The sequence below is a fragment of the Panthera onca genome, chromosome A1, assembly GCF_046562875.1.
Source record: "Panthera onca isolate mPanOnc1 chromosome A1, mPanOnc1 haplotype 2, whole genome shotgun sequence".
NCBI classification, from domain to species: Eukaryota; Metazoa; Chordata; class Mammalia; order Carnivora; family Felidae; genus Panthera; species Panthera onca.
In genome coordinates, this window is record NC_138339.1 from 88,133,182 (window position 1) to 88,158,734 (window position 25,553).

At 46.5% G+C, this 25,553-nt stretch overlaps 2 long non-coding RNA genes across 6 annotated transcripts; one reads left to right on the plus strand and one right to left on the minus strand.

The window, feature by feature from the left end:
- The first annotated feature begins 494 nt into the window (after positions 1-494).
- Positions 495-25,553, plus strand: LOC132681195 (uncharacterized). Of its 5 annotated transcripts, none has more exons than XR_009610934.3 (4): positions 495-621; positions 18,706-18,842; positions 20,693-20,742; positions 24,269-25,553. It is a non-coding gene; the product is annotated as an uncharacterized LOC132681195 (long non-coding RNA). The 5 variants fall into 5 exon arrangements; XR_009610933.3 differs by lacking the exon at positions 495-621 and adding an exon at positions 6,198-6,947; XR_009610935.3 differs by lacking the exon at positions 495-621 and adding an exon at positions 13,006-13,182.
- LOC132681196 (uncharacterized) lies at positions 19,957-24,279 on the minus strand. Its single transcript, XR_009610938.1, has 3 exons — positions 24,170-24,279; positions 21,246-21,387; positions 19,957-20,397 (listed from the first exon to the last, which is right to left on the minus strand). It is a non-coding gene; the product is annotated as an uncharacterized LOC132681196 (long non-coding RNA).

Consider the following 25,553-nt stretch of genomic DNA (forward strand, 5'->3'; position numbering starts at 1 on the left):
CACATTCTGATTCCTCTCCCCGACTGGATAAAGGCCCCCTGAGCTTCGAAAGCTCTGCTTTCCTGTAGGTTCGGAAACCAAAGTTCTTGAAGCTCACTTCTCAAACCCCTTCCGCAGGATCTCCCTCCCTTGCTGAAAGGAACTGTAAACAATGACTTGTGTTTAGAAATAAAAACACGTTAGGTTTAGAGTTCAGATGCATCGGAAGGGGGAAAGCCCTGGATCGACATCCCTTGCTGTGGGTTCTCTTCTCCTTAAACTGGAGACCCGTGTACCTCCCTGTCGCTGGGTTCAGAGGAAACGCCAGGCATCCGCGCACGCAGAAGTTTTCTCCGCTAAGGAGCCCCGACTGCAGACTCGCTGGAGCTGCATATCCCCTCGTGTCCACTAGAGGTCACTGGCCCCTCGCAGCTCACAGCGCCGCCGGCCGCCCCCCGCTCCTTAAGCTCAAATTAGCCGCGCGTTAATTAACACCCGAGTCCATCAAGGCGCGTTCTTCGGTACAGTACTCCGTCAGGGCTTATATAGGCAACCCAAACCCAGCCAAAGCAAACCTCCCCAAACCCAACACTTCCAGCATGTCCAAAATGGGAGACAGGCGCCTGAGTAACCCGGGGCAAGGTATAGTGCCATCACGCTTTAACTTTTGTTCTGTGGGGCTTGCTAAATTGCTGTAAAGATAACATTCTCTGCTAGCGCAGGTTCGGCGGGGCAGGCTCTGCGCTCCAGCTTTCGGAGGCTGGGCAGCGTGCGTTCTGGCCCCTTTAGCATACAGGTCCTCCGGGCGGATTTTTCCAACTCGGTAGCCACGGGGGGAAAGGGGTCCAGGTCCACACCGTCCTAGGCGCACACGAATATAAAAGAATGTTTATTTAGGGCGCGGAGTACATAAAAATGCCCAGATGTCTTTGAAATTGGTAGAGCAAAGAAAAGGAAACGACGCCGTTTCTCATGCGTATTGACGCGGTCTGGAGGAAGGGGTGGGGTGGGGTGGTTGAGAGGGACACTAGGAAAGCGACCCTGGTGATTTTAACCTGCGAGGAACCGGGTGCCTGCAAATGTCCAGGGAAGGTCCCTGTCTCTTGCTGAGTGTTCGTGGGGTTTTTTGTTGTTGTTGTTTTGTTTTGTTTTGTTTTAAAGATACACACAGAGCTTGAGACCTAGCTTTTTTTTTTCTCTTTCTTTCTTTCTTTCTTTCTTTCTTTCTTTCTTTCCCAACTAAAGCCCCCAGAATATTTCCCACTATGGACTGAGGAGACTGAGTCATGTCTTCAGGGCCTCAGCTAAATCCCTAAGAACGGCATGAAACGAAGCTCAGGTTTAATCCAGTAGCGCTGTCCAAGTTTATGATATTTGTAAACCGCCACGACAAGTGCCTTTCCTACGGTGTTCTGGTGGGCGGAAGGGTCACCTGAGGAGCTCATAATTCTTTTGGAGAAAAATTTTGGGGAAATTAATACTGGTTTTGATAGGAGTTTACGCGGTCGGAGGTCTTTCGCTTTAGCGGGGAAACAGGAGGCTTGGGAAGGAGGACTGTGGATATCCTAGCAGTTTGGGGACCGACCTTTTGCACGGAGTCATTGGTGTAGACCCCAAAAATCTGGACATTCAGGTCTTTGGGAGAGCGAGAGTCAGTGCATTAGCCACGGTTTATCCAAACTGCTCAGTTACAGGCAAAAGATACCTGCCGTGCCCTCATTGTGGATAGGGCTTCTCTTGGGTTGGTTTAATGATGGCCGATTAATAAAGCCAGTAGTCCGCTTTCAGTGGGAAGGGACCTCCCATTAGGCCACGCCGTAGCTACCTCCAAGGTCAGCATCAATAGCACCCAGGGGGCGGGTGCAGGCCAGTAGAGAGGGCTCTCGGAGGCCCCGCAGCAGGTGAGTATCCCGCCCTTACAAAGGTCTGAGGGGGCGCCTCAGGTAGCTCACTCTAGCCTGGAGCAGCGAGGGACAACAGATGTCCCTGGAGAGAACTCTGGAACCTAGAAACTGCGGCTTCGATTTTGTGTGTGTGTGTGTGTGTGTGTGTGTGTGTGTGTGTGTGTCTGCGAGGTACTGAGAAGCCACCCTTGACACCTCTCCTCCAGGATACAGTTCCCACCTCCCTCCCCAGACCGAGGCGCCGCCCCCCAGCCCGAAATTCGTTCCTCTTCTCCTTGGCCTTTGGCCCGGGCGCTGCCAAGCCAACGTTCCAGGCCCGATCCGCCGCCAGAACCCGATCCAGCTCAGCACCCACACAGGTGTCAGCTTGAGCTGACATTATGTAATGGATTTGGCAGCCCGGGCTCTTACCAAACGGAATTAAGGAGGGTAGGGTTTTCTCTTTTCTTTTCCTTTTCCTTTTGACTACATCTGGTGTCAGGTGTACTTGATCCTCGGCAGCAGGTGTTTTTTTGCAGGAAAAGACCAAGCGGAATGGCGGCTCAGGTCAAAGCACTCCCGGAGAAGGGCCAGAGACAGGCCTGGGAGCCCTGTGACCAGCCTCCAAGCTCCCCTCCCGGAGCCGCTCACCTGAGGTTGTCCGGCGGCCGCAGCCTCAGCGAAGGGTGGCCTGAAGTCCAGGCGGGAGGGGCGTGAAGGAGGCACCCCCCACCCCCGGCTCTCTCTGTTTTCTGGCCAAAGCGTATGACTCTTTGCCTTTTATTAGCCTACATAACCTCCTGCGAGCCTGGTTGAGTGTAAGATAGGACGCAAAATCAGGAGATTCGAGGTAAACTATCTTCGCAGGTGACAAGGAGCCCAGCCTTCATCTCAGTAGTTTCGCCTGAGAGCAACCTCGGGCAGGCACAGGTCTCTAAAAGTCAACCAGAGAGAGCCAGTTCGAGACTCTTTATAAGATGCCAAGATTACGAGACTCTTGCCCAATTAGAATTTTAAAAATATTTTACCAATTTTGGTGTGCTGTAGAAGTATATTTCATAAACTGCCAGCCCCCATTTTATAAGACAGACACGAAAGAAAATTTAGGAATGGGGAGCATCTCCCTCTCCAAACCTTCAGTTTACTTGTGGGCACCAAATAGTTGTCTTCATGGATTTCAATGTCAAGGGCTGGTTCGAACTATTAAAGAGCCGAGGAAGGGTTTGTGCTTTAAAGAGCCAAATGCTCAATTTCAGGTAGTGGGTTTAATTTGGAATGATAACATAGGAAATAATGTTTAAATGACCAACTGAGAGGCTAAATTTAAGTCTCCATGTTCAGTCACCAATGTCATATCATTAAAGGTGAAGTGAAGGCTAAAAAACAAAGGCTGGGAGAGTTATGACAGTAACTGTAAAACAATGGCCAGGGGCTGGGTATCCAAATGGTTATTTACAGATTTGGACATGTATCCCAACTCCTTAATTTGGACTGGTGAGTTCAATTGAAAACTCACACTTACAAAGACTTGAGTCACAAACTACACAAATAAAAACCTCTCTCCCTCTAAAGTAGCTCTCATATACAGAGGTAAAGCTGGCAAACCTTTAACACTGATATTTTCATGACCCTGAAGTGTCCTGTACCCCTATGTTAATTGTAGCACCAATGATTACCAATAAATAATTTTTTTAATCTTGTGAAAATAAGCAGGGAGAAGAGTAATATCTGCAGAAAAAAATTAAAACAAAGTTTAAACTAGCTCCATTGATATGCCCTGGTCAAAAATGTTTAGTCGTGAATTATTGCTTCCTTGGTGCTGTGGAAGCCATGGATGTTATCACAGGAGCTCTTAGCAAAAAGAATCAGGAAGCAGCACCCCACCCCCACACCCACCCCCCACCCTGTTTTGAAATGCACAGGAGTTTCTTCACGAATTCTGTTTGCTGGATCTCATCTTCCAGCTGAAGATCCTGTAGTGATCTGGGAAGGGACCAGCCCTGACATGCAGCCGTCTGTTCCTGGGAGGAACTTGGAGATAGAGCTATACTTTCATGCCAAAAGGACAAAATGATTTTGCCCAGAAGCAGGTTGTGTTTTCAAGTTACCTTTCCGGTCTAATCACATGGTGCTTAAAAGACTGATACACATAGAGCACACTCATCAGTGCAGTCACGAGTGAACCAGTTTCCGTTTGGGGTTTTCCTCGAGTCCTCCTAAAGGGTCCCAAACCTTCCAAAGGGGCAAGCTGTACATCGTTGGGGCATCAGTGGCTATCGGGGGTCGAATTGAGACATTTCGGGACATTTTGCTAGTAAAGAAGATGAAATCTCCGAGGTCATCATAGACGATTGAGTAGGGGAAAAAAGGAATGCAATTCATAAAGTTGACTGTTTAAAATACAAAGAAAAGTTTTGCACAATGTTAAGCCTTTTAAAATATAACCGAAATTTCTTTTGTCATCTTCTACCTATCAGATAATCCATTAGTTTCTTTTACCTTAATTGTTCTGTATTTCAGAGCTGCACCTTGTTGAGCCCCCTCCCCTTCCTCTGGGGACCCTAATCCTGAGGCCTCAGGATTAGAAGCAAACAGCAGCTAATAATTTCAAAGAAAGAAGCACGTTCTGTAAAAGTGTATTCAATAAGCAGAGCAGTTTAATTATTAAGCAATTGTTAAATAATGAAAAAATGACTTCTTTCTCCATCATACTATTGTACTCTAGCCTGAACGTTGCCCTTATACAATTACCCACTTGTAAATGTGCTACTGATCCACGGAGACTGCACTCTCACCCTCAGAAAACAAGCTCCAAACCGCGCGGGTGCGCGAGGACCGGGGTGCTGATGTGCGCGGTGTGCGCTTGTAGCGTAGCGACCCAGTGGGGCAGGCTGGGCTGGGGTCTGCGTGCTTCCTACTTTCTCTCCTATCACGGCTCTCCAAAAGAATTTTTCCAACTCCACTTTGGATTGGTAAAATACGGTCTGTAATTAACAGACTGCACACCGGCTCCTTTTGCTGAGGGGAAGTAATTTCATTTGCCTACAACGAACAATTTTTAAAGAACAACTTCGTTTGTTCCATTTTCCTTCAAAACTGGGGTGGGCACACACTAGCAATATTTTACCATTCTTATTCTTGAATGATATCCGGCAGGTAAATGGGTTCTAAAACATGCCAAATGTTGAGCAGTTTAACATTCAGGGACTTTTTTATGCCACAGAATAGGTCTACAAGTCTATGGCAATACTAATCCTTAACTAAATATACAAATGCATTGCTCACCAAACCATCCACTGCAGTGGGAGAAGGAGGATGGTTACCGTGACATCATTGCTGTTATTTAAATTAAACTGCTATGGCAGAATATAATTGTTAATAAAAGCCTTCTTCTCCCCGCCCCTCAAGGTTTCCCCTCCCCCTCTGGCATTTTATGACGTGCCACCCACGATAAATGTAAGCAGAATTCTGTCGATCCCGGTAGCGTATTCTATAACTGTAACGTCGCAGCTACAGGTCAGCAAGGAAATGCAGAGGATAATTACCTTATCTGAGGAATAGTTTGAGAAAATATACTTTTTCATGAGTTTAGGCTGCTGGTGTTTAAACTTTTCTCTATAAGTGTGTGTGTGTGTGCCCAGAGAATTCTAGGAACGCTTGTGCGCACCTCTGTACTATCCCCATATTTGTACATTAAACGCTGCCATGTAATCATTCCATTGGGCTGGCTTAATGCATTTAACAGAACTAATGGGTCGTCTGTGCCGAAAAAGCATGCTCCTATTTTTTAATCCCGTCACGTAATAAAACGGTTTTGTACCAGTCTGAGCCTTCCACCTTTATCCATTATAGATGCTCTTATCCAAGAAAACCATTTCAACAACTTTTGGTTCCTGATAATTGCTAAAATGTCCCCCTTCCTTCTATGCAACTTTTTTTTTTAAGGCCTATTTTCGTGTTTAATAATAACAACAACAAACAATCCTTGCTACATAGAAACTCGGGTTGAAATGATCCGGTGAGCTCCCGCCTTGGTCCTTGCTGCTGAATCTCAAATACTGGATATGATCGGACTTGGTCGTGGTCTCCAAGCTGCAGGAGACCGAAGCTACTTTTTCGTGCCAGGATTTCACCTTCTTTCTAGCCTGGAGTGTGCGCGCGCTAAACACACACACACACACACACACACACACACACACACTCACTCACACACACACGCCCCTCCGTAAAAGTAAGCTGAGGGGGTTGCCCCAGTTGTGAACAGAGACGCAGGACTGAGGCTGAGCCTGGGCGATGGGGAAGCCGCCCGTGTGAGCGTCGCCCGCACCAGGGGCTATGGCTAAGGTGGGCGCCGGAGATCAGGGTGAGGACGCGCGGGGACTGCGCGGGCTTCCATTTCTTGTCTGAGACGCAGGCGAAGATGGCTAGGCGCCCGAGAATGAAATCAAAGTTCCGTGGAGCTTGGAGCCCCTAGACAGCCACCCCTGTCCGGGCGAAGGAGAGCCCTCCGCGGTCCGAGCTTAAGCGTGGAGCGGCCTCCGGCGCTCAGTCTGCTTGGGTAGAAGCCTGCGAAGGGGGTCCCGCGGCGCTTTTGTACTGCCCCGCCTCGGCCAGCCGCGATCTGACGCACCGGCTCCCCCGGGACGCTGGGGGCGTCGCACTGCAGCTGGGTGGGGAGCAATTTATCCCTCGCGTCCCATCCCAGCCCATCTTCGGTTACTCCACCCTACCCCTCCCATCCCTCCACCTCCTCCTCTTCCTCCTCCTCCTCTACCTACGCCTTCACTACCTCTGATTCTCCACCTCCTCTTCATCCTCCATCCTATTTCTCTCTCCCCCTCTCCTCCCTCCCGCCTCCCTTCCGTCTCCCCCCTCCCTTTCTCTTCTGAATAAGCAAGCTTTTGCCTCTAAAAGTCACAAGTAATCCTCGTGTGTGACAGAGAGAGAGAGAGAGGGAGAGAGAGAGAGAGGGAGGGAGAGACCAGCCTGCCGAGAGGAGCGGCAGGCAGGAGGGGAATCTGGCACAACGGCTGGGAGAGGAAACTTGACGCTTCTGGGCCACCATTTGCCAGGGCCTCGCTCGAGGTAAGTACCCTGGGAACAGCGGAGTTCGATTCCAGGCAGGGTCCAGCCTTCCCCCGTAGCCCAGGCCCGAGAGACGGGCACCATTACCTGGGGCTACCCAAATAATGATGAAAATGGAGTGGGGTGAGGGCAGGCGGGCGAGGGTGGGGGCGGCGGGCAGGGTTCCAGTCCGAGGGCGGGAGCCAAGAGGATGTGGTGCGCGCCTGGGAGGTTGGACGCCGGCTTCTTGCCCTGGGGCACCCCGTGCGTCCTGCCAGGGTTCCAGGCGACCACGGGAGGTTTCCAGCTACCCGATTTCCCACTCTGTGCTGCGCCGTCCCACAGCTCCTTCTTTTACACATTTGCGTGCAAATGAGATCCTGCTCTGTCATGAAGTGACAATCTGTGCCTCGTTCAAACCTCAGAAAGGGAAAGTTTGGCAAGGAGGGGACTGCGCAGCTCTGCGGTTCCCTGGAACCTAAATTGGGAACCAGAGATTTGCGCAAGGAATTGATAGTTTTCTTTTTTTCCTTTAAAAAAATTACCCTTAACGAAAAATTGTATGTATTCAAAAATATTATTGGATTACTATGTCTGATCAGCTGCTGATTACCTACCAATAAGCGTTTTAAACACACACGCACATTCGCGCTCGCTCGCGCGCGCACACACACACACATACATATACACACCAGGGGCTATGTGCAGTCGGGAAGGCTATCATAAGTAACCAAGAATTCATAGTCGCGAGGGCTTTTAAATGTGTAAAGAGTGTGTACGTGCCCTCCCTGTGTACAGAGAGCAGAGGGAGGGGACAGAGGGAGCGCGCGTTGGCTCGGCGTTTTCTCTGTGCCTGTGTGTTTCGTGTGTTGTCAGCTGGCTCTGGTTTCTAAGCGCTGAACGCTGCCAGGGGCGGGGGCCGGCATCCACCATCCACCTCGGCACCCTAGTGGCGAAACAGGACTCATTTGTTTGGTGCAGAGCGGTGACGACCTAGAAGAGACTGAAGTGTGGTTAGGTCGGCACCCTGCCATCCATTACACCTGCGGCAGATGGCTCAAGTGGTAGAATGGTTTTGTTTGCGGGGAAGAAGAAGGGAGGAGGGGGAAGCTAGAGCCTCGCCCCACTCTAAGGAAGTACCATAAAGAACCAAAGACATGAAAGAAGCCATATTCATACCATCAAAAGCAATAATGTCGCGGTCCATGAGTGAACCTGGGACATGTTAGTGACCTTGGTGCCTGACACCAATTGATGACATGGCAGAATTTTAGGATCAATATATTTTCAAAGGTATTTGTGATGAAGCACCTGCTTCTTCCCTACACACACACACACACACACACACACACACACACACACACACACACGTCTCCAACCAGATGCACACAGGTGTCCTTGGAGCTATACTCCCTGTAACCAAACGTCATTGAGCCCCTGTGGATTTCACCAAAGCTAAAAGGGAGGCCACTCCCAAGGCAGGGAGCCTCTCCTCTCCCCAAAACAATTTTTTGCAATCAGCCTGCCAGCTACCACACACAAGCCTCCCCTCCCCAGATAACCAAATAGCTGGGATTTAGTGGGGTTTCTAATGTAACTGTCTCTTTTTCACATGCAATGATGTGCCTTTCTGAACAATATTCTCATCCTTGCATCCCTTTCTTCCTTCATGCTCCTTAACAAGCAGGGAAGGAAGTACACACACACACACACACACACACACACACACACACCTCCTCCCAGGCGAGCCCTGAGGAGGGCAGGTGTGACAAAGGAACACAGATACAGTCTAATGATAGCTTAGCCTGTCTTCATTCCTTAATTTTCTTGCTAAGAAAGAGGAATTAAAAGAGAAATATATTAAGGAAGACCTAAATAGAATAAGAAGCCTCATCTCCACCTTTAGTTCACATACACATCACTGTAAAACCCATGGATATATATCTGTATATATCTGTATATTACATTACATATAATATAATGGTATGCATATATTCACATTTCTTGTGGAATAAGAAACAATTTCGCTGGCCTAATTTTCTGTTCCGAATTTAATTGGGGTTTAACATGATTATGCTTTGGGGGTGATTAGGTATACAGAGAAATTCCACCATTTTGACACATAAGTTCTGTTTCTTTTATTTTCTTTAATAATAAATTAACAATTTTTAGATGTCAATAAAACCAAAGAATATCAAGCAACAATGAAAAATTATTCTAGCTAAGATTTTCAAGTCACAAATGAAGCTACATTCTAGAAACCTAATGCTTCCCAAGAAAGGAAAACATTTCAAGACCTGAATTTGCCAAATTGCTTTCAATACACAGAGACCTCTGAACTGGGTTTGGTTGATGGGTGCTTGTCGTGTGCCCGTGTAATTTAATTTTCCTGTAATCATTTTCTTTTTTTGGTGAAGGTTTCCATTTTACAATGAGAAAGTTGACTTTGATATGCAGTGGGGTGCAGGACTCATTGAGAGAATGCCATTAAGATATAGCTCTATTTTATTCATTATTAGTAATACAGGTTTTATTATACATCATACAAACTGCTAAGGGCCTGCTCTGAGATGTGAATTCACATATTATCAGAATACATTCAGAGAGACTTGCAGGATAATTTTTAAAAAGAAGAAGAAAATACTTGCAAATAGTTGAGGGGCAGGCTTCTAGAGCATTTTAGACTTTTTTAATAAAAAAAAAGGAAGAAATTGGTTCTAAGACTCTTGACTCTAGGGGCACTAAGAGATTCCAACCTTATTTAAACAAAACAGAATTAGCAAAACGTTGCAATTGTAGATAATGCAGACAAAAATTTAGCCCTAACAAGAGTCCTTTCCCCCTTTTCCTCAAAACACTTTATTTATTCTTAATTTCACCTTATTCAACTTTGCTTGCTTGCTTATTTATTTATTTATTTATTTATTAAAGTAGTCTCCGTTCCCAATATGGGGCTTGAACTCACCACCCTGAGATTCAAGAGTCCCATGCTCTACCTGCTGAACCATCCAGGCACCCCTCAAATCACTTTAGACCCTAGTTTCAATCAGTATCTAAAGTTAAGTAAAATAATTTCCAAGATGAACTCGAACTTTCTATGAGAAGTTTTTTTTTTTTTAATTCTGGGATTTTAATAAGTATTATTTTCAATGGAAAAATCTCAAGGATTCATATTAGTTCAGATACTCCAATCTTTCAGGAGAAGAAATATATTTTTTAATACTCAAGCAAGTTAACACCCGAATCGCACGAAATCAGGTTTCTTAGGCCCAGGTGAGACTCAGAACCAAACACGGGAAATAGGAGGTATCTGAGGGAGAAAAGGAGCCTAAGATCCCTCTTTCCTCCACCCATTGCTGGGACCACCTCCTTTTCACAGGAAATGGCTTTTCTGCTTGAACAGAAAAGACTGATAAGAGAAAGTAAGTCTGGAATACGTGAATTGGTTTCTTTGTGGCCTCCTACTTCCTAGGTTTTCCTCAGGCCTCGCCATCCCGTGGCACCCTCTCCCAACCTTCCCAACCAAAGCCAACAATCGAAGCATTTACATTTACATTTTTAGAATCTGTATGTGCCCTTAGGTCTCGAAATATCGCCATCACCCCAAATTTGCCTTTACTTCCGGCGTAATTAAGAAGATCATAATCCTTAAAGAAAAACCACCCAATCTCTATCCCCGGCAACGGTGACAGCGCGCTTAAGGTGCGCGGGGCTGGCGAGCATGAAGGCTAGGCTGGTCTGCGTGCCAGCCACTGACTGTGAGCCTGTGTCCTTGACTCGCACATTTCTCCTCTTAAGGGAGGATAATGAACTCTCCTAGGTTCCTCATTTGCAAAGATATCATCTTTAGTCAGCAATGAAATGGGGGTGGTGGAGAAGAGGCCTGGGTCATGAACCCGAAGAGGTCAGGGTTCCAACCTCAGTCTGAGTCTCTCATAAAACTAGGAAACGGTGGCCAACTGCACTGCGGGTCCCTTCGGTACTCAGAAGAAAGAACCTCGGGCTGGGAAGCGTGTGTGCCCGCGTGATTGTTCAGTCTCATCCTACAACCCCCCGAGGAGTCTCTAGAAGCTGAGGCTTTGTCTTCCTGGGGGCAGGCGAGGCCTAGAGGGGCAGGACGAGCCCTGGGCGCAGATTCCTGTGGCCTCCCAAGCCCACGCAGACGAGCACCCCCAGCCCAGGGCCGCCCCGACGGCCACGACGCGGTGCCCGCGTAGCCAGTAGGTGTCGCTGTTCCCCTGCTGGCCCGAGCCAGGAGCCCCGCGCTGGCCCCCCGCGCCACTCAGCCTGCCGCGCCAGGCAGGTTCACAGACCTACCAGAGCTCCCGAGAGAGGGCCGCTACCCACCTGGGACTCTCCTCTCGCTCACCTGGTCACGACCGCAGCGACACTGGCCGGCCTAAGGGAGCGCCTTGGGGGAGAGAAAGAGGAGAGTGGGGGGTTGTTGGGGAGCAACGCGGGGCCCCGACGGAAGCGGCTTGAAGCCACCAATTCTCCCTCCTTTCTCTTCTCTTCACGTGCTGTGGGCAGCGACCGGGCATAGGGAGCGTCTTGGTAGAATCCTGAGCCGGGAGATTCAACCGGGGCTCTACAGTGGCTTTAAAAATAAGAGGTTGAAATCCCAGCTTCGTGGGAGCTAGCCACACAAAGAGTGGATTGGTTTCAACTTCTTGCCTCAAAAAAGAAGAAAAAGAAAGAAACCTGGGCCTGGCCACATGCGCGATCTACATACCATCTTGTACACACATCTGCACGCAGAAATGCCGGGTAATCGCGACCGCCCCCCTCCCCTGGCCCAGGAAGGAGTCAGTATTTGTATGTGGTTGTCTTCTCCCAAAGCATCGCTTGCCAAATATTATTCCCCTTCGGAAACCTAGTAGTTAGCACGTCTTTGGGCTCTGTATTGAAATTCTAGGTATTGAGAATTCTGCGCCCTTCTCTGGCGTCCTGCGGTTCCCTGCCTTCGTCCTCGGCCTCGGTGTGCCGCGTAAGAGATTATTAATCAGAAGCGTTCTTTTTGTGTGTGTCTCAAAAGGAGAAGGTTTGGCTTATGAATACTGAAAGGAATATTTACACTGGGTACATCCTATAGGTAACTGGAGATTTTCTTATGATTCTGATGTTTTATACAGGAAAATCACTGTTCTGATTTGTAGATAGTAAGGGGGAACCGCACTGAAAACGCCAAATTCAGAACTTCGAGTTATTGAGTTAGCATTCAAAATGGAACTGGCTATGTATTTAAACTAACGTTTAAAAGCCCTATCTTCTTTTAAAATGTGGGAACATTTTGCAGTAAAAAATTTTAAAATCCCACACTTGATCTATATTTTTTGATAAACGCAATCATTTGGTGAAGAGGAAAAATGTATCAATCAAATATCAAAGAGGATGATAGAAAAATTCTTACTTAAAGTCCAAAATATTTTGGAACACGTCTTCTTCCTGACTCTGGGCCTTGGTCTCACTATCTTGGAGGACAAGGCTGGGCAGGTGTCTAACTATTCAAGGGAAGCCTTAATTTTTTAACAAGAGGTGGCCAACATCATCTTTAAATGTCATGCCTTTTGCTATGTTTCACAAAATTGACTCCTTTATGTTAAATCTATATCTGTTATACAATTCTAAACAATTATTTCTGATACTGAGAGGGCAAATTAATCATTTGGTTATGTGGGAGGGGGGAGAAACACGTGTCTAATTGGAGGTTCTGAAGTTCAGTGAGGTGATATTTTTAGCTTGGAAAGTCCAAAATCAGATATTTGGGTATCTTCCCCCCTCCCATCTTTTCCCCACTGCCTCCCCATTTTACTTTTATTCACCCAACCCTTTGGGCTCTCTTTTCTGTTTTCTCCCACTTTCCTTTGCCTCTGTCTTCCTTTCTGTCCTTGTCATCCCACCCCCCACCCTCACCACCACAGCTCCTTTCCTCTTTCCTCTCCCTTCCCTTCTTTTCTCCACCCCCCCATTCCGCTCCCTTTCTTCTATGTTGTGTGTATCTCTCTCGGTTTCCGCCCCCCACCCCCCACACCCCATTTATCGCCTGATCCTATCAGTCAAGTTAATATAAAAGTAGCAAGTGGGAGGCCTGGACACTTTGGGGAGGTGTCGGCCGCTGCCAGGTTACCGGACGGAGTGGTGGCCCTAGATGCAGGGCACGCAGCTTGTGGAGGAGTTGGGGTCTGCCCGAGGTTGCGGGGCTTATTCAAATGCCGCCCGCTGCTGCTGTGATTCGCAGGGACTCGGCCTCCATATGGTAATGCGGGGCGGAGTGGGGGGAGGCGCAGAGGGTAGAGGAGGGGAGGATGGGGGTGAGGGCGGGGTGGGAGGGGGCTCCGGCACCGCGCGCTCGGCTGCCGGGCTGGGACAGAGCACCCGGACCCGCGGCGGCGGCGGCAGCGGCGCTACCCACCCTCCGCCACAACACCCACTGAACCAGCGAGCCACCGAGCCACCGGCCCCCGGGGTAAGCCACAGCGCGCGCACGGCAGTGACGGTGACGGTTCAGATGCTTCAGGTTACTACCATGAGCCAATAAGGGAGATTAGAAACAGAAAAAGAGATTACTGAGAGATCAGAGATAAGAGGTGTACCTCTCTGTGTCCCTTGTCACACAGCGCGCGCGCGCACGCACACACACGTCTGTACACACATGCATGCACAGACATCCGTACATGCACACATTCCTTGCTAGTACCATCTAAATATATGCACCGCCACTCTACGCCCTGAAACGTGGCGGTGTATTTGTCCTGTTCTCTGCATAAAGGCAGGCAGGTATGTTAGAGAGTCTAGGCAGGAACAAACCGCCACGCACGATTGAACTGAAGCCAAACTGGAAGAGACATTTAACCTGCCGAATTGTTTAGCTCAGCCAGGTGCCCCCCAGAAACCGGCAATTCTGCAACCAGTTGTGAAATTCTGCAACTATTCATAAAATGTGCTGAAAACGTATTTTAGGAAAGGCAATCTTGCTATGTTATGGCAAGGTAAGGGCAAACCTAAAGGATGAGTGTGTTTCCGTTTTTTAATGTTTTACGTGTAGCCATCTGACCACTTTTTATTGGGTGACATATCATATGAGCACTTTGGTGTAGGGTTGGAAAAACTACAGCCAGAGGTAAGGCTGGAAATGCCATAAGAATTAAGGGTGCTAAAAATGGATGCTGGATAGTCCAGCATGAAAGATGGCATACAGCTGTAGGTTTAAAATGGGAGAAAATACATCTGAATATTTATACATGAAAGCCATTGGGGAGGGCCGAGGCTTGCCCTGAGTATCTGTGCAGGTAAGTTATTCATAAGAAAACTAATTACCTGTGCATGTACTTGGATTTGTTTAATTGAATAAGCTGCATGTGTGCATACTTGCTGTTCTTGGTGGCTATGCAATTATGGATTCAGTCTTTTAAAAATGATAGCTTTGGGGGAATCTTAAAAGTGGACTTCATACATATATATTTCCAAAAGCCATTGTGCTGAATAGATACGTTGCCAGGAAGGAAAATCTGACCCTATGAACGAGATTACCATTGCTTGAAATCTAACTCAAGGCCTGTATATTTTAGGGTAAATCAACTGACTTAATATAGTCAGTTGTTTTGTTCATTTGTTTTCATTTCAAAATCAGGAATTAAGGATGCTTTTCAATCGAGATAATGTGCCTGTTTCCAGTCACATGAGATAAAAATGAAACTCAGTAAATTTTGAGTGTAGCAGATAAGGTACAACATACAACATGGTTGAAAATGTCTTCCTTGCAGAAGGCTGTCCGTTGCTGTGTCTACACATTTTAAAATAATTTTTTTTACAGTAAGAAATGCTATAAGGCTATAGGGTAGCGAATGCCGCAACTCTCAGGCAATCAGCACAAAAATTCTTTAGAATCTTTGGAGTCACTTCCCTTTTTACATACATTATCTCAAACACACTGGCCCGAACTGTGTTTTTGCTAATATGAAGTTAATTAGATAATCAAACTTAGAGCCTTCAGCGATGGACATTACAGCCTACCAAGGGGGTATGTCAGGAAAGAAAAAAAAAAAAAATGTGTCTTTTCTTTTATGACCAAAGCAGGAGGTTATACAGCTGGCATTACATACATGACAGATGTGCATATTTGGAGCCTTAAATACACAGAAGCAGAGAGGGAACTGTGCATATTATCTACCAAGAGACAGCAGCAGACACTCGCCAAAAAATACAGACAGAAAGGGACAAGAAAGACAGATAGACATAGTAAGATAGCAAAAAAAGGAACGGAGGGGAGAATCAATAAAACGATACAATCTGAACTTTTCGCGAATTAAAAAATGCAAATATATCTTTACATATGCATCAGTATTAAAAATAATACACGCTGGAACCAACAGGAGCGGGAGCAGGAGGAGGAGGAGGAGGAGAGGTGGAGGAGGAGGAGAGGAGGAGGAGGAGGAGGAGGAGGAAAGAATGGAGGCGCCGCGGAGCCCTGATTATGCATGGGCTGGAGCTGCCTCCTCTAACCTGTTCTTCTCCGAGCCCGGCAGCCGGCGGTCCTCAGCCGCCCACAGAACAGGAGCCGAAACAACCGTTCCCGAAGGCTACAGCGTTTATTTTTCTCTTTTGGGGGTTTTGGCGGTTGTTTCAGGGGCTCGCCAACTGGCCCCTTTAATTAAAAGCTTCAATAAAAGGCGATCGCGCCAGGAATGCACCGGCTCCTCTCCGCGCAGGATTTGCATATTTTTTTAATGCCCTAATTTCCTTGATGTATGTAAATGTAGCCGGACGTAGAGGGAGACAGGGAGCTGACGTCAATGGACGTGACCTCGCAGCTAAACCTTGAACGTGAAGCCGGGATGGGGGAAAACACGGAGCGGCAGCCGGCGGAGCCCGCTAGTGCGGGCGGCGGCAGCGGCAGTAGCCAAGCCCAGGCCGGAGGAGGCCAACGGGCCCCGTCCCGACCCCGGGGAGGACGAGACTCCGTCTTCTTTCGCCACTGCCTGGCTTCCAGACTCTCCAGCCTTCCGGCCGCACACACAAGCTCTTGTCTTGCGCCTCCAACCCCACCAAATACACGTTCTTTTGCTTCCCTCAGAAAAACAGCACACTCAAAAACAACAAACCAAAATCAACAGATAACAAACCAGATCAGATCCCCAAATGTTATAAGACCAATGCTCAGGTAGCTTATCAGAAAGAAGACTCTGACAATGGAACATAATTTTTTGTTTGTTTTTTTCGTTTCTTTTTGCGGGTTTTTTTTTGTTTTGTTTTTTTTTTTTTGGCTTCTCTCCACAACAAGAAGAGGGGGCGACCTCAGACAACAGCAAATCATTCCTAAAACATGATAAGCTACACGTGTTTCCAGTAGGGAGAGGTAAATCGCCCAGCCGACTGGTGGGAGCTTCTCTTTTTGGTACCTATTTACCTGTGCACTCATTAAGCGCATCAGCTTCATTAACAGGCATGCTGTTAGCCTGCGTTGTAATGTGATGAAGTGTGCGTGCGTGTGCGTGTGTGTGTGTGTTTTAAAGGGGTCCTTGGGCTGGTGAGCATCAAGGCAGGGGCTGCGAGCGAGATGAGAGAGAGATGGGTGATTCTCCGAGACCGCCTCTGGGATTTATCTGCGGGGCCATCTCAGCCAGAGATCCTGGGCTGGAGTTCGAGTTTCACCCATTTGGGGAGGCAGGGTGTGCTGGTCAGAGAAGGCTCTCTCTCTGAACAGCCAGGCCTTTCCTATTACATTGTGTGGGAGGAGGGCTTTTGAGGTGTAAGCCATTCCGTGGTCGCAGCCTGGGGCGCTGCCTCGCCGGATTCAGCCTGGTGTGTTTTTATCTTGGAGCTCAGCAGCCTCGGCGAGGAGGTAGCGACTCTCGGCTACCCGGCAGGGAGGCCTTCACACTACTCCCCACCCCCGCCCCTCACCCAGCACCGCGCGCCGGCGTGTGCGTGCCTGCGCACCGGGCGGGAGCCACTGGCACCTCCCAGTGCACATCCGCCCCCGCTTCTGCTCGCTCCCCATTCCTAGGCAGCTAAAAAACGATCCTCGGCCTCTTTTGGGCCGGGGCCGTGTGGAGCCCCGGGCTGAGGGCAGAGCCGTTGGCTGGCGAGGAAGGGGCGCCGGAGGACGCGGTGTCGGCTTCCCAGTCCTGCCCTTGGCCGCCACAGCTGCCGTTTCTTCGTTTCACCTCGCAACCTTAGCTTTGTTTTCCTGACACGCTCGTGGCTACCGGGCCCCACGCCTTCGAGGGGAGTGTATGCGTGTGCGCGGGGGGCGGGCGCGCGCGGCGGGCGGGGGCCCTCCCGCCAAGGACACGCGTGGCTGTCTGTCCTCCGGCTGCACTTGGCGGGAAAGCTGGGGGCAGCCGGCGGGTCTTTGCGCCGGCGGCTCTCATTACCACCTCCTTTCTGCCCCCCCCCCCCGCCCCCGGGCCGCATTTACATACGGGCCACTCGCCTGAATTTTTATAGCCCCCGTTCCGCCCCCGGTCGCACGCGCGCAGGCTCGGACCAAGTGCCCGCGCGCGCAGACACCCGCGCCCAGGCTGCGGCCGGCTGGGAGCGCAAGCAGGCCCAGGGGTGCAAGCCGCCCTCGGCGAGACGGATTCTTGCACCCTCCCTCTCGTGCCTACACCCCTGACAGCCTCCCGGCTCGTGTTCCAGGAGGCCCACTTTGCCCCCACCCTTCTCTCCCTGCACACTCCCACCCACACTCTCCCACATCTCTTTGCCTCTTTTCCTGGAACGAACACACACACACACACACACACACACACACACACACACACACGCTTTTTCTTCCCCCTCAAATAGATAACCCCTATGGCGCGTCCCTGGTACCTTTTGAATAGCTCTGGAGTTTAAAGAATAAAAATCCTTATAATGTATTGCTTGTCTTCAGCCAAACACATTTGACGACCACAACAAAAAGAGAAGGAGGAGTGAGGAAAGGGGACTTGAACCAAAAGACCTTTCTTTTTTTTTTTTTTTTTAAAGTCCGCAAGTCAAAAGGTCATTCTCCAAGTTTGTAAATAAAATTGCAAAGGGAGTCCTTAAAAAAAAGAAGGAGAGGAAAGAAGGAAGGTAGAAAAGATCCACAAGTTACATAAAATGGTGCATTGGAAAAACAAGACAGGCCTATTCTTTAAAAAGAGAGAGGGAGAGAAAGTCTAAAGAAATCAAGAGGAAAATAGAAACGGGGGGGGGGGGAGAGGAGAAAATAAAAGATAGAAAAGGCAAAAGAAGTTTCCAAAGAAATGTGTGCTTTGCATCCTACAATAGGAAAATGTAGCCATTGCCCTCCTTCAGACGAGACATTTCTAATTTGTTCCGTCTGTCAGGAGGGGACTATGAGAGGTTTGGGTGCAAATTCATTATCTCTGGCAACGCAGAACGTAGTGTGGGGACTGAAAAAGACCGTGGCAATGGATGAACAATAGGGCTTCAGTTCATCAGTAACAAAAGCAGTGGGGAAATTGGTTGAGTTTCAGAGCACGTCCTCCTCGGCAGAGGGGGCTGGACTAGACCTTGGACAGCCCCCCCAAAAACTTGCCGAGCCTCGCACACACCACTTCACTCTCCACTCCGAGGCTCAGGGAGCAAGTGCCTGGAGTGGGGGGGAAAAGTTGGCTTTTTTCTTCCTTCGTCTTTTGCGTCCTTCTCTCTCTCCCAAGAAGGGAAGATCCGTTTAAACTATTTTAGACGCAATCAAGCAAGAATCACCGTGTGGAATTGAGCGGCAGTTTTAAATGTGCTAAGGAGAGGAATGATCTGAAAAAAATTTTTTTTTTCTTTTTTTGAGACGCCGAAAGGAGCATGCTTTTGCACTGCGGCTGCCCTGTGTGTGACTGACTCTGGATCTTGTCTTCTGGCCAGCGCCTCGATTCCTGCTCAGCTGGATTTGGGGGGCAACACTGCCTCGCGCAGGGAGGAGAGCAAGTGAGTACCGTCGCGGCCCGCAGGCGGCAACTCGGTCGGCGGCACAGGGCCAACAGCCCGCTGCAGCCCCACGCCCGCGCTCCTCACCTCGTCCTCCAGCTGGTGACCGCAGAGCCCCGCTGCGGGTCGCTCCGCGGGCCAGTCCGGGGCTTTGCTTCAGCTAATTGATTGTGAGTCTCGGATGCTAAACCTGTTGATCTCTTGAGTTGTCTGAGCCAGAACTGTTAATTATCCAGCGGTCTGACCCCCAATTGCAGAGAGATGCCAGGAAAATTTCACATGGGAAAGGGGAATTTTGTATGTAATTTTGTGTTGTTGGTGGGGGGACTTTTTCTTATAAACCAATCGTATTTTGCGTTCCTGGGTTCAGGATTTGCATTTTGTTGAATAAATCTTTTAACCACCTTAAAGTTGCAATCACCTGGCAACGAAGTGAGGCTCTGACTGGATTCTGGTGTAAACTTTATGTACACTAGCTAACTAGACCTAATGGATTTCCACTTTCTCTTTCTCTTGCCTTTTGAATTCTGGGAGCCGAAAGGCCGCTTTACAGGGTTATCCTAAGTTCAGATTCATCAAGATAACAGCTACCATGGTTAGTTATTGGGACTTGGAGCATTTCAGCTTCAGATGCTTCTGGTATCTGAGCGGATCCCGGTCCCTGCAGTTTGCCTGGAGCCCAGACCCCGCGGAGGGAGGCAAGACCTTCCTTCGGTGGCCTGGAATTGTCTGAGGGAACACGGGGAGGTGGGAACTGTATTTGCATAGGTGTCTGCGGCGTTTTCTCTTGCAAATGTACCGGCGCTGCTTGAATGGGGGACTGTCTTATGGGGTCAGGGCAGCAGTGGTATTGATCAGAAGTTAGACCGGAGGCCCTGTCAAGTCACGGCCATGGCCGGAGGCTCTTTTGGAGCCGTGGCTGCCTTGGGCCCAGAATGGCAGGGTCGGATCCAGTTTCCTCCCTCTTCTGGTGCCCAACTCTTCCCAGCACCCTTCTTCCCCACCTTGCCACAAGTAATTAGGGCCCTGTCTCGGGAAAGGAGCTCCCATAGTCAGCATAATTGAACCAGTGGAGTACTTTCATTTTGCAAAACCAGTAGCCCCACCCCACTACTCCAAAATAACAATAAGCATTAAAAAAAATCATAAAAGAAACGCAACCTATTTTCGAGAGAGTAAGACTTCTTTAATATATTGAGTCGTGGAGGAATGGGGGAAGGGAATAAAAAAATCCACCACTTTACAGCAATCAGGTTTTACATTATTCATTGATTTACTGAAGGAAATAGCCAATCAGGAGCCATAGATATGAATGCACATCTCACCGTGCAGTGGCCTTACAGTAAACTATTTGCATCTTTCTAATGGATTAGATATTTATCTAGGGATTCCCATTGTTTGAAAGGCCTGGAAATCTAGTTCCTTAAACATTTAGAAAATACGACTTTGTTCCAGTCTTGAAATTCTTACATGGAAGAACTCTCCTTCGTCTTTTGTATGGCAGGTTATAGTGTTCAAATCCCTAATGTTTTTTAAGAGTCCCTCTTCTTCCAAGCTAAAAATAAAAGAAAAGAAGAAAGAAAAAAATTAATTTCCTAAACCCCTCCAGATTCTGCATATTTTGCATTCCCATTATCATGCATGTCTCCATTTAAATGCAAATTAGCATATTTAACCCTGTGGGTGCTGAAGCCCAGCATACATTGTACTGAGGTTTTTTGGAATCTCTTGGCATTTAAAGGGATCATGGTAATTGTGATACTTTAAAATGAAGCCAAATCTAAACATGATTATATAGATATATGTATATATTAAAACTGTGATTATTTGTTTTCTTGACTGTTTTTCAGAAGAGACTACAAAGAAGCATAAAATGAATAGACAATACAACCAGCCAAAGGTAATTTAAATTTTTACATTTGGTAAAATAAAAATGACGTACAAAGTCCAAATAGAATATCATTTGCTGGGTGGTAGGTCTGTAGTGTATTGCATATGTCCCAGTTCATGCAATAGGTACAGTTCCAGAAAAATCTAAGTTTCCATATGTGCAGTTTTTTCCCCTGTATGTAGCCTTTGTATACTATATATCAAGGATAATGCAAACATAACCTGTAACTGCCTATAAAAAATGAAATTCGGGATACAGAAGACATAATAGGACACTTTTTTTAGAAAGTAAGCCAGACAAGTACCTTGCCTGAACTATACAAATCACTGTAAATTAAATGGCTTTTATTTAGAAAATGGTAGTCTTGACTGTATTAGTGGACTGTGGTTTACACACGTAAGAATCTACAAACTCAGTGTTAAAAAGGGATTTCAGTAATAGGCCAATTTTTTATATACCATGCAGTAGTCTGAATAGGATTCAGAGAGGTATTCTAAATATTAGTAGCAAACCTGATTATTTGCATTTATGGAATAGCATGAGTCTGATCCAAATATGTGGAAAATCATAACTTTTCACTTCTGACTTAAGCAGAGATTGTTTATTCCCAAGAAAACCAGGATGTTTCAATTCATGTTTCAGCCATCTGGAGACCTATAAAAAGATGAGAAAACAAGCATGACAATCATGTCCTAATCTACTGGCCATTAATGGGAATTTATTAGAGAATGAGCAAGCAAGCCATTTGAATTCAGTACATCCTTCAATATGCAGATTTCAAAAAGGGTATTCTGTAGCTCAGATAAATAGCTTTCTGAAAAACAGAAATATCTGAAATATAAACATGTAGGTGTTAATAGTTGCTCATAACAATGCATGGCAGGCATTTCTGGGAATCAGCACAATTGTTTCAACTGTTTCAAATCCCAAGTAATAATAGAGTCCTTGAACTGTATATGATAAACCATGGTATGGACGTTGGCAATATTCAAAATAATCAGGTGTTCAGTACTAAGCCTTGCTATATATCTTTTATTTCTCCATACCTTGAAAGAGGATAGAGAGGTAAAATATTTGATTGGCTATATGGCTAATGAGCAGACTGCCCATAATCATTATGTTAGCCATTTTCACTTTTTGGAGCTCTCACAATGAATCTACAGTATATGTGGCATGCATGGGGGCCAGTCCTGGAGTCAGCTGATATGACTATGTGGCACTGCTTTAGAATATGCTATTTTAAGACAGTATTTTCTGTAGCTTCTAAGTGTAGAAGCACTTCAAGTGGTCTGTGTCTTGGCTTTCATGATAGTTACTTGGGTTCTAAAAATGCACTTAATTTTTAAATGTGGAAATGTAGCCACACTAATTTGTGGATTCACACAAATATGGACTGACACACAGACACATACATGTATCACATCTCTACTTTCACCACCCCCCACCCAGACATATGTAAAGCAAAAAGATATTCTAAAAATATCTGGCATTCCTTAGGGTTTTGACTTAAAGAATTGAATTCATCTGATCATATGCTTGCTTTATGTAGTACATGCCAAATCACTAATGATTCTGCTTCGAGGTCTTGGAAAGCAAAGCCAAAATACTCTCAATCTTCCAAGGCAGCAAAGCTCATTATGGTTTTACATAATGTCAAAGTGGCATGTGCCTCAGTGATGTGTTCAATTCTATCCATTAGTTTATGTTGTGACCTCGTAGTTCAAGAAGGAGCAGTAACTCTATGGGAGTGTGTTTCTCTGAATTACTTTGTAGTTTGCATGTACATTTTATATGTCACCCAATGCAGCCATTTCTGATCATACTTCTTGTACCAATTGGATTTGATAAGAAAGATACATATACTATTTCCCCAACTTAGACTTTTCTAGATAATAAGAACATGAATGCTCACCAAAAAAAAGTAAATAAAAATCTAAGGGAAATTGGCATCCATGTTTCTAAATTGTATCTTTAATTGGTGTAATATTATTGTTTGAACTCTAGATTGGGGCTTAGCAATTTTGGTTTTCTTTACTTGTCAGTCTTTTCTCTGGATTTATATATGTGTGCTCTGTATGTAATTTGGTAAGCATATTCACACTCATGTCTTAACGTGAATAAATTTCTGAATTAATGGAAGAGTATATATTAATGCTGAAAGTGTTTTAGTCATTGGGGAAAATAGTCAACCTAAAGAAATGAGAGTATTGTGATAAACTAGTGATGTGTGAAATGAATATGAAGGTTGATAACATTCGCTTGTAGCATATATTTTAAAGAACAGTAACACCACCAAACAGGACTCCTAATTTTGGAAAACAATCAGTAAAGTTCACCCAGGGTGGATATGCACCTTATGTGGGCTGCACCTTAGATATTCTGTTGTGGGGCATCTGACTGTTAGAACTGTACATATTATAGATGCATTAAACATAGATTACCCATTACGAAGGAGGAGAAGAAAAGAGCTTTTTCAAGTGACCATATTTACACTTTGAAAAGTCCTAAGAGAGGAAGGAGGCTAATTAATTAATAAAACAATAGTCCCCTCTAGATACAAGAAAGGTGGGGTGGGGAAGGGGAAGGAGGGGTGGAGTTATGCTCTTACCACCCAGGTGTTTTGTCTTTTTCATGAGGTAACAATACTTTTTTCATAATTTCATAAGGAATACTAGTGTATTTTGTCCTTCTGTATGAACATTGATGTTTGAAACTATAAACAAAGGCTCAGCATTTTTATTACAGCAGAGTTGTGTACAACAGTAGAAACTAATGCTGCAGTGCTTACCTGTGCCAGATTCTAAGGCACACACCCTATACAGTCATTAAAACAAACAAACCAAACAAACAAACAAACAAAACAGGATGAAGTCGGCCTGCTTAGAGCATTCCGTTTGAACTTACAGAGCAAAATATGCTGCCCTATCGCCATGGTACATAGATACAAAACATGACTGAGCTGTGAAGCCATTAAAAACACACCACCAGAGCAAATTGTCAATGTAATCACACATCGACTCACTGCGTAATACAGATCTGATTCCCAGCCCCAGAAAGCAAGGCCCTGCTTTAAGCAATAGCAAAGTGCCTTCCATCTGTCTGCCCATGCAATCTGCCAGAAGAGAAACGCAGGCAAAGACGTTCCCCAGATCTGAAATGCTTTTATCTGTCCTTAGAGAGAGATTTCTTCCAGTCTTTGGATATTAGAGCGATCTACAGTAGCACCGAAGAGGTAAAAGGCCGCGGGTTGCTTTTCCTGGAGCAGTCGGTAGTGCTAGCGGAAGAGATGTTGATTGAGAAAATAGGGCTTGTAGCGATGCTGCCGCTGCTGCTGCTGCCGCTGCCGCTGCTCGGGCAGGAGGCGTGGGGCAGTTGGCTGATCACTGATGCATATCAATAACCATGTACTTGAGATTTCTCATGACATCATCATTACCTTGGTCTCCCGCGGTCTCGAACCTTTGACCTTGCCGGGCTGGTCCACGTTTTGGCTGTGAAAGCCCCTCCAATGATGGCCCTTTTCTCCTTCTTTCAGACCGGGGGCAGCAGCACACCAGCAAGACGGCATCTTCTCTTCCCCAGCCTAGAAGCCCTGTGAAATCGAGGATCTTCCCCCTAAAACACACACACACAAGATATGTGCAATCAAGCTGCCACCGCTTGGTAAAAAGCTCATGGTGCCTAACCCAAAAGGATCAGGAGCAGATCCCTGAATCAGCTGTCACCTCTTCTATAGAATGGGATGTTTTTTTTCCTTCCTCCTTAACCTGCGCTGGAAATTGCCGTTGGCTTTATACATCTCTATAGAGGGAGGCTAAAGAGTCTTGCGTGAGAATGAAGCAATTTACAATGCAAATAGAGGCCTGTGGAGGGACGGATGCTGCTGCACACTCCTAACCGCCCGCTGCATCTTAATAGCTGGTTTTATTTTCTGATATTAATAGATGAATTGTTGGCTAACGCTGCCGGAGATTACTTGCTGAAAGGAAAAAAAAAAAAAGTTCGGAATAAACTTTGAAAGCAACAGATCTCGTTTGGATGTTTTAGCCGCACACACAAACAGAAACCAGGTCATATTCACATACAAGAAGGAATCTTGTGCACGGCAAGTGTCCTGGAGGACTGCTCTTCGGTACTGCCAGAGAGAGCGGGATCTGGAATCTGGCCAGAGGAAGACAGAGGCGTGTGAGGGAAGCGAGTTGTTATCTTTGGTTATCTAGCTGTATGAGTGTATTGGTCTTCATAAAGCTAGATAACCGAAAGTAAAAACTCCTTCAAGATCGCCGGGGAGCGTGTGAGAATGAAAGACTACAACCAAGAGACAGTAAAAACCAGAAAGGTCAGGAATACTTATTGAATCTAACTTTGCTTTTGTTTTTGTTTTTGTTCTTTTTCCTTATGTTAGAGGTGGGATTAGAAGAAATTAAGTGACACACAGATGGCAAAATAGAAAGGTGCCAGCTACTTTGAGAGGTGTTGTTACAGCTGCGGAGGAGAATTGTATAGTGCTAATCAGTAAAGATGCATGTATAGTTTTTAAGGCAAAAGTTTATACGAGGTCCCCCCCCCCCCTTAGAAAGCTGTTGTAGAGACGTCTGGTATCTAGTTTAAGAATGATTTCATAATATATAGACTTAGACTATTTACTTCTGAGGTCTCCCTCCCCTGAAAAATTTGAAGACTGTGTTTGGAAACTACATGTACTGGGGTTGTATATCAAATTATATTAAATTAGACTTTCAGAAAAGTTTATAATGGAAGGTTAATAATTTGTAACTACTGAGGACATACAGCTAGCAGAGAAAATGCAAAAAAAAAAA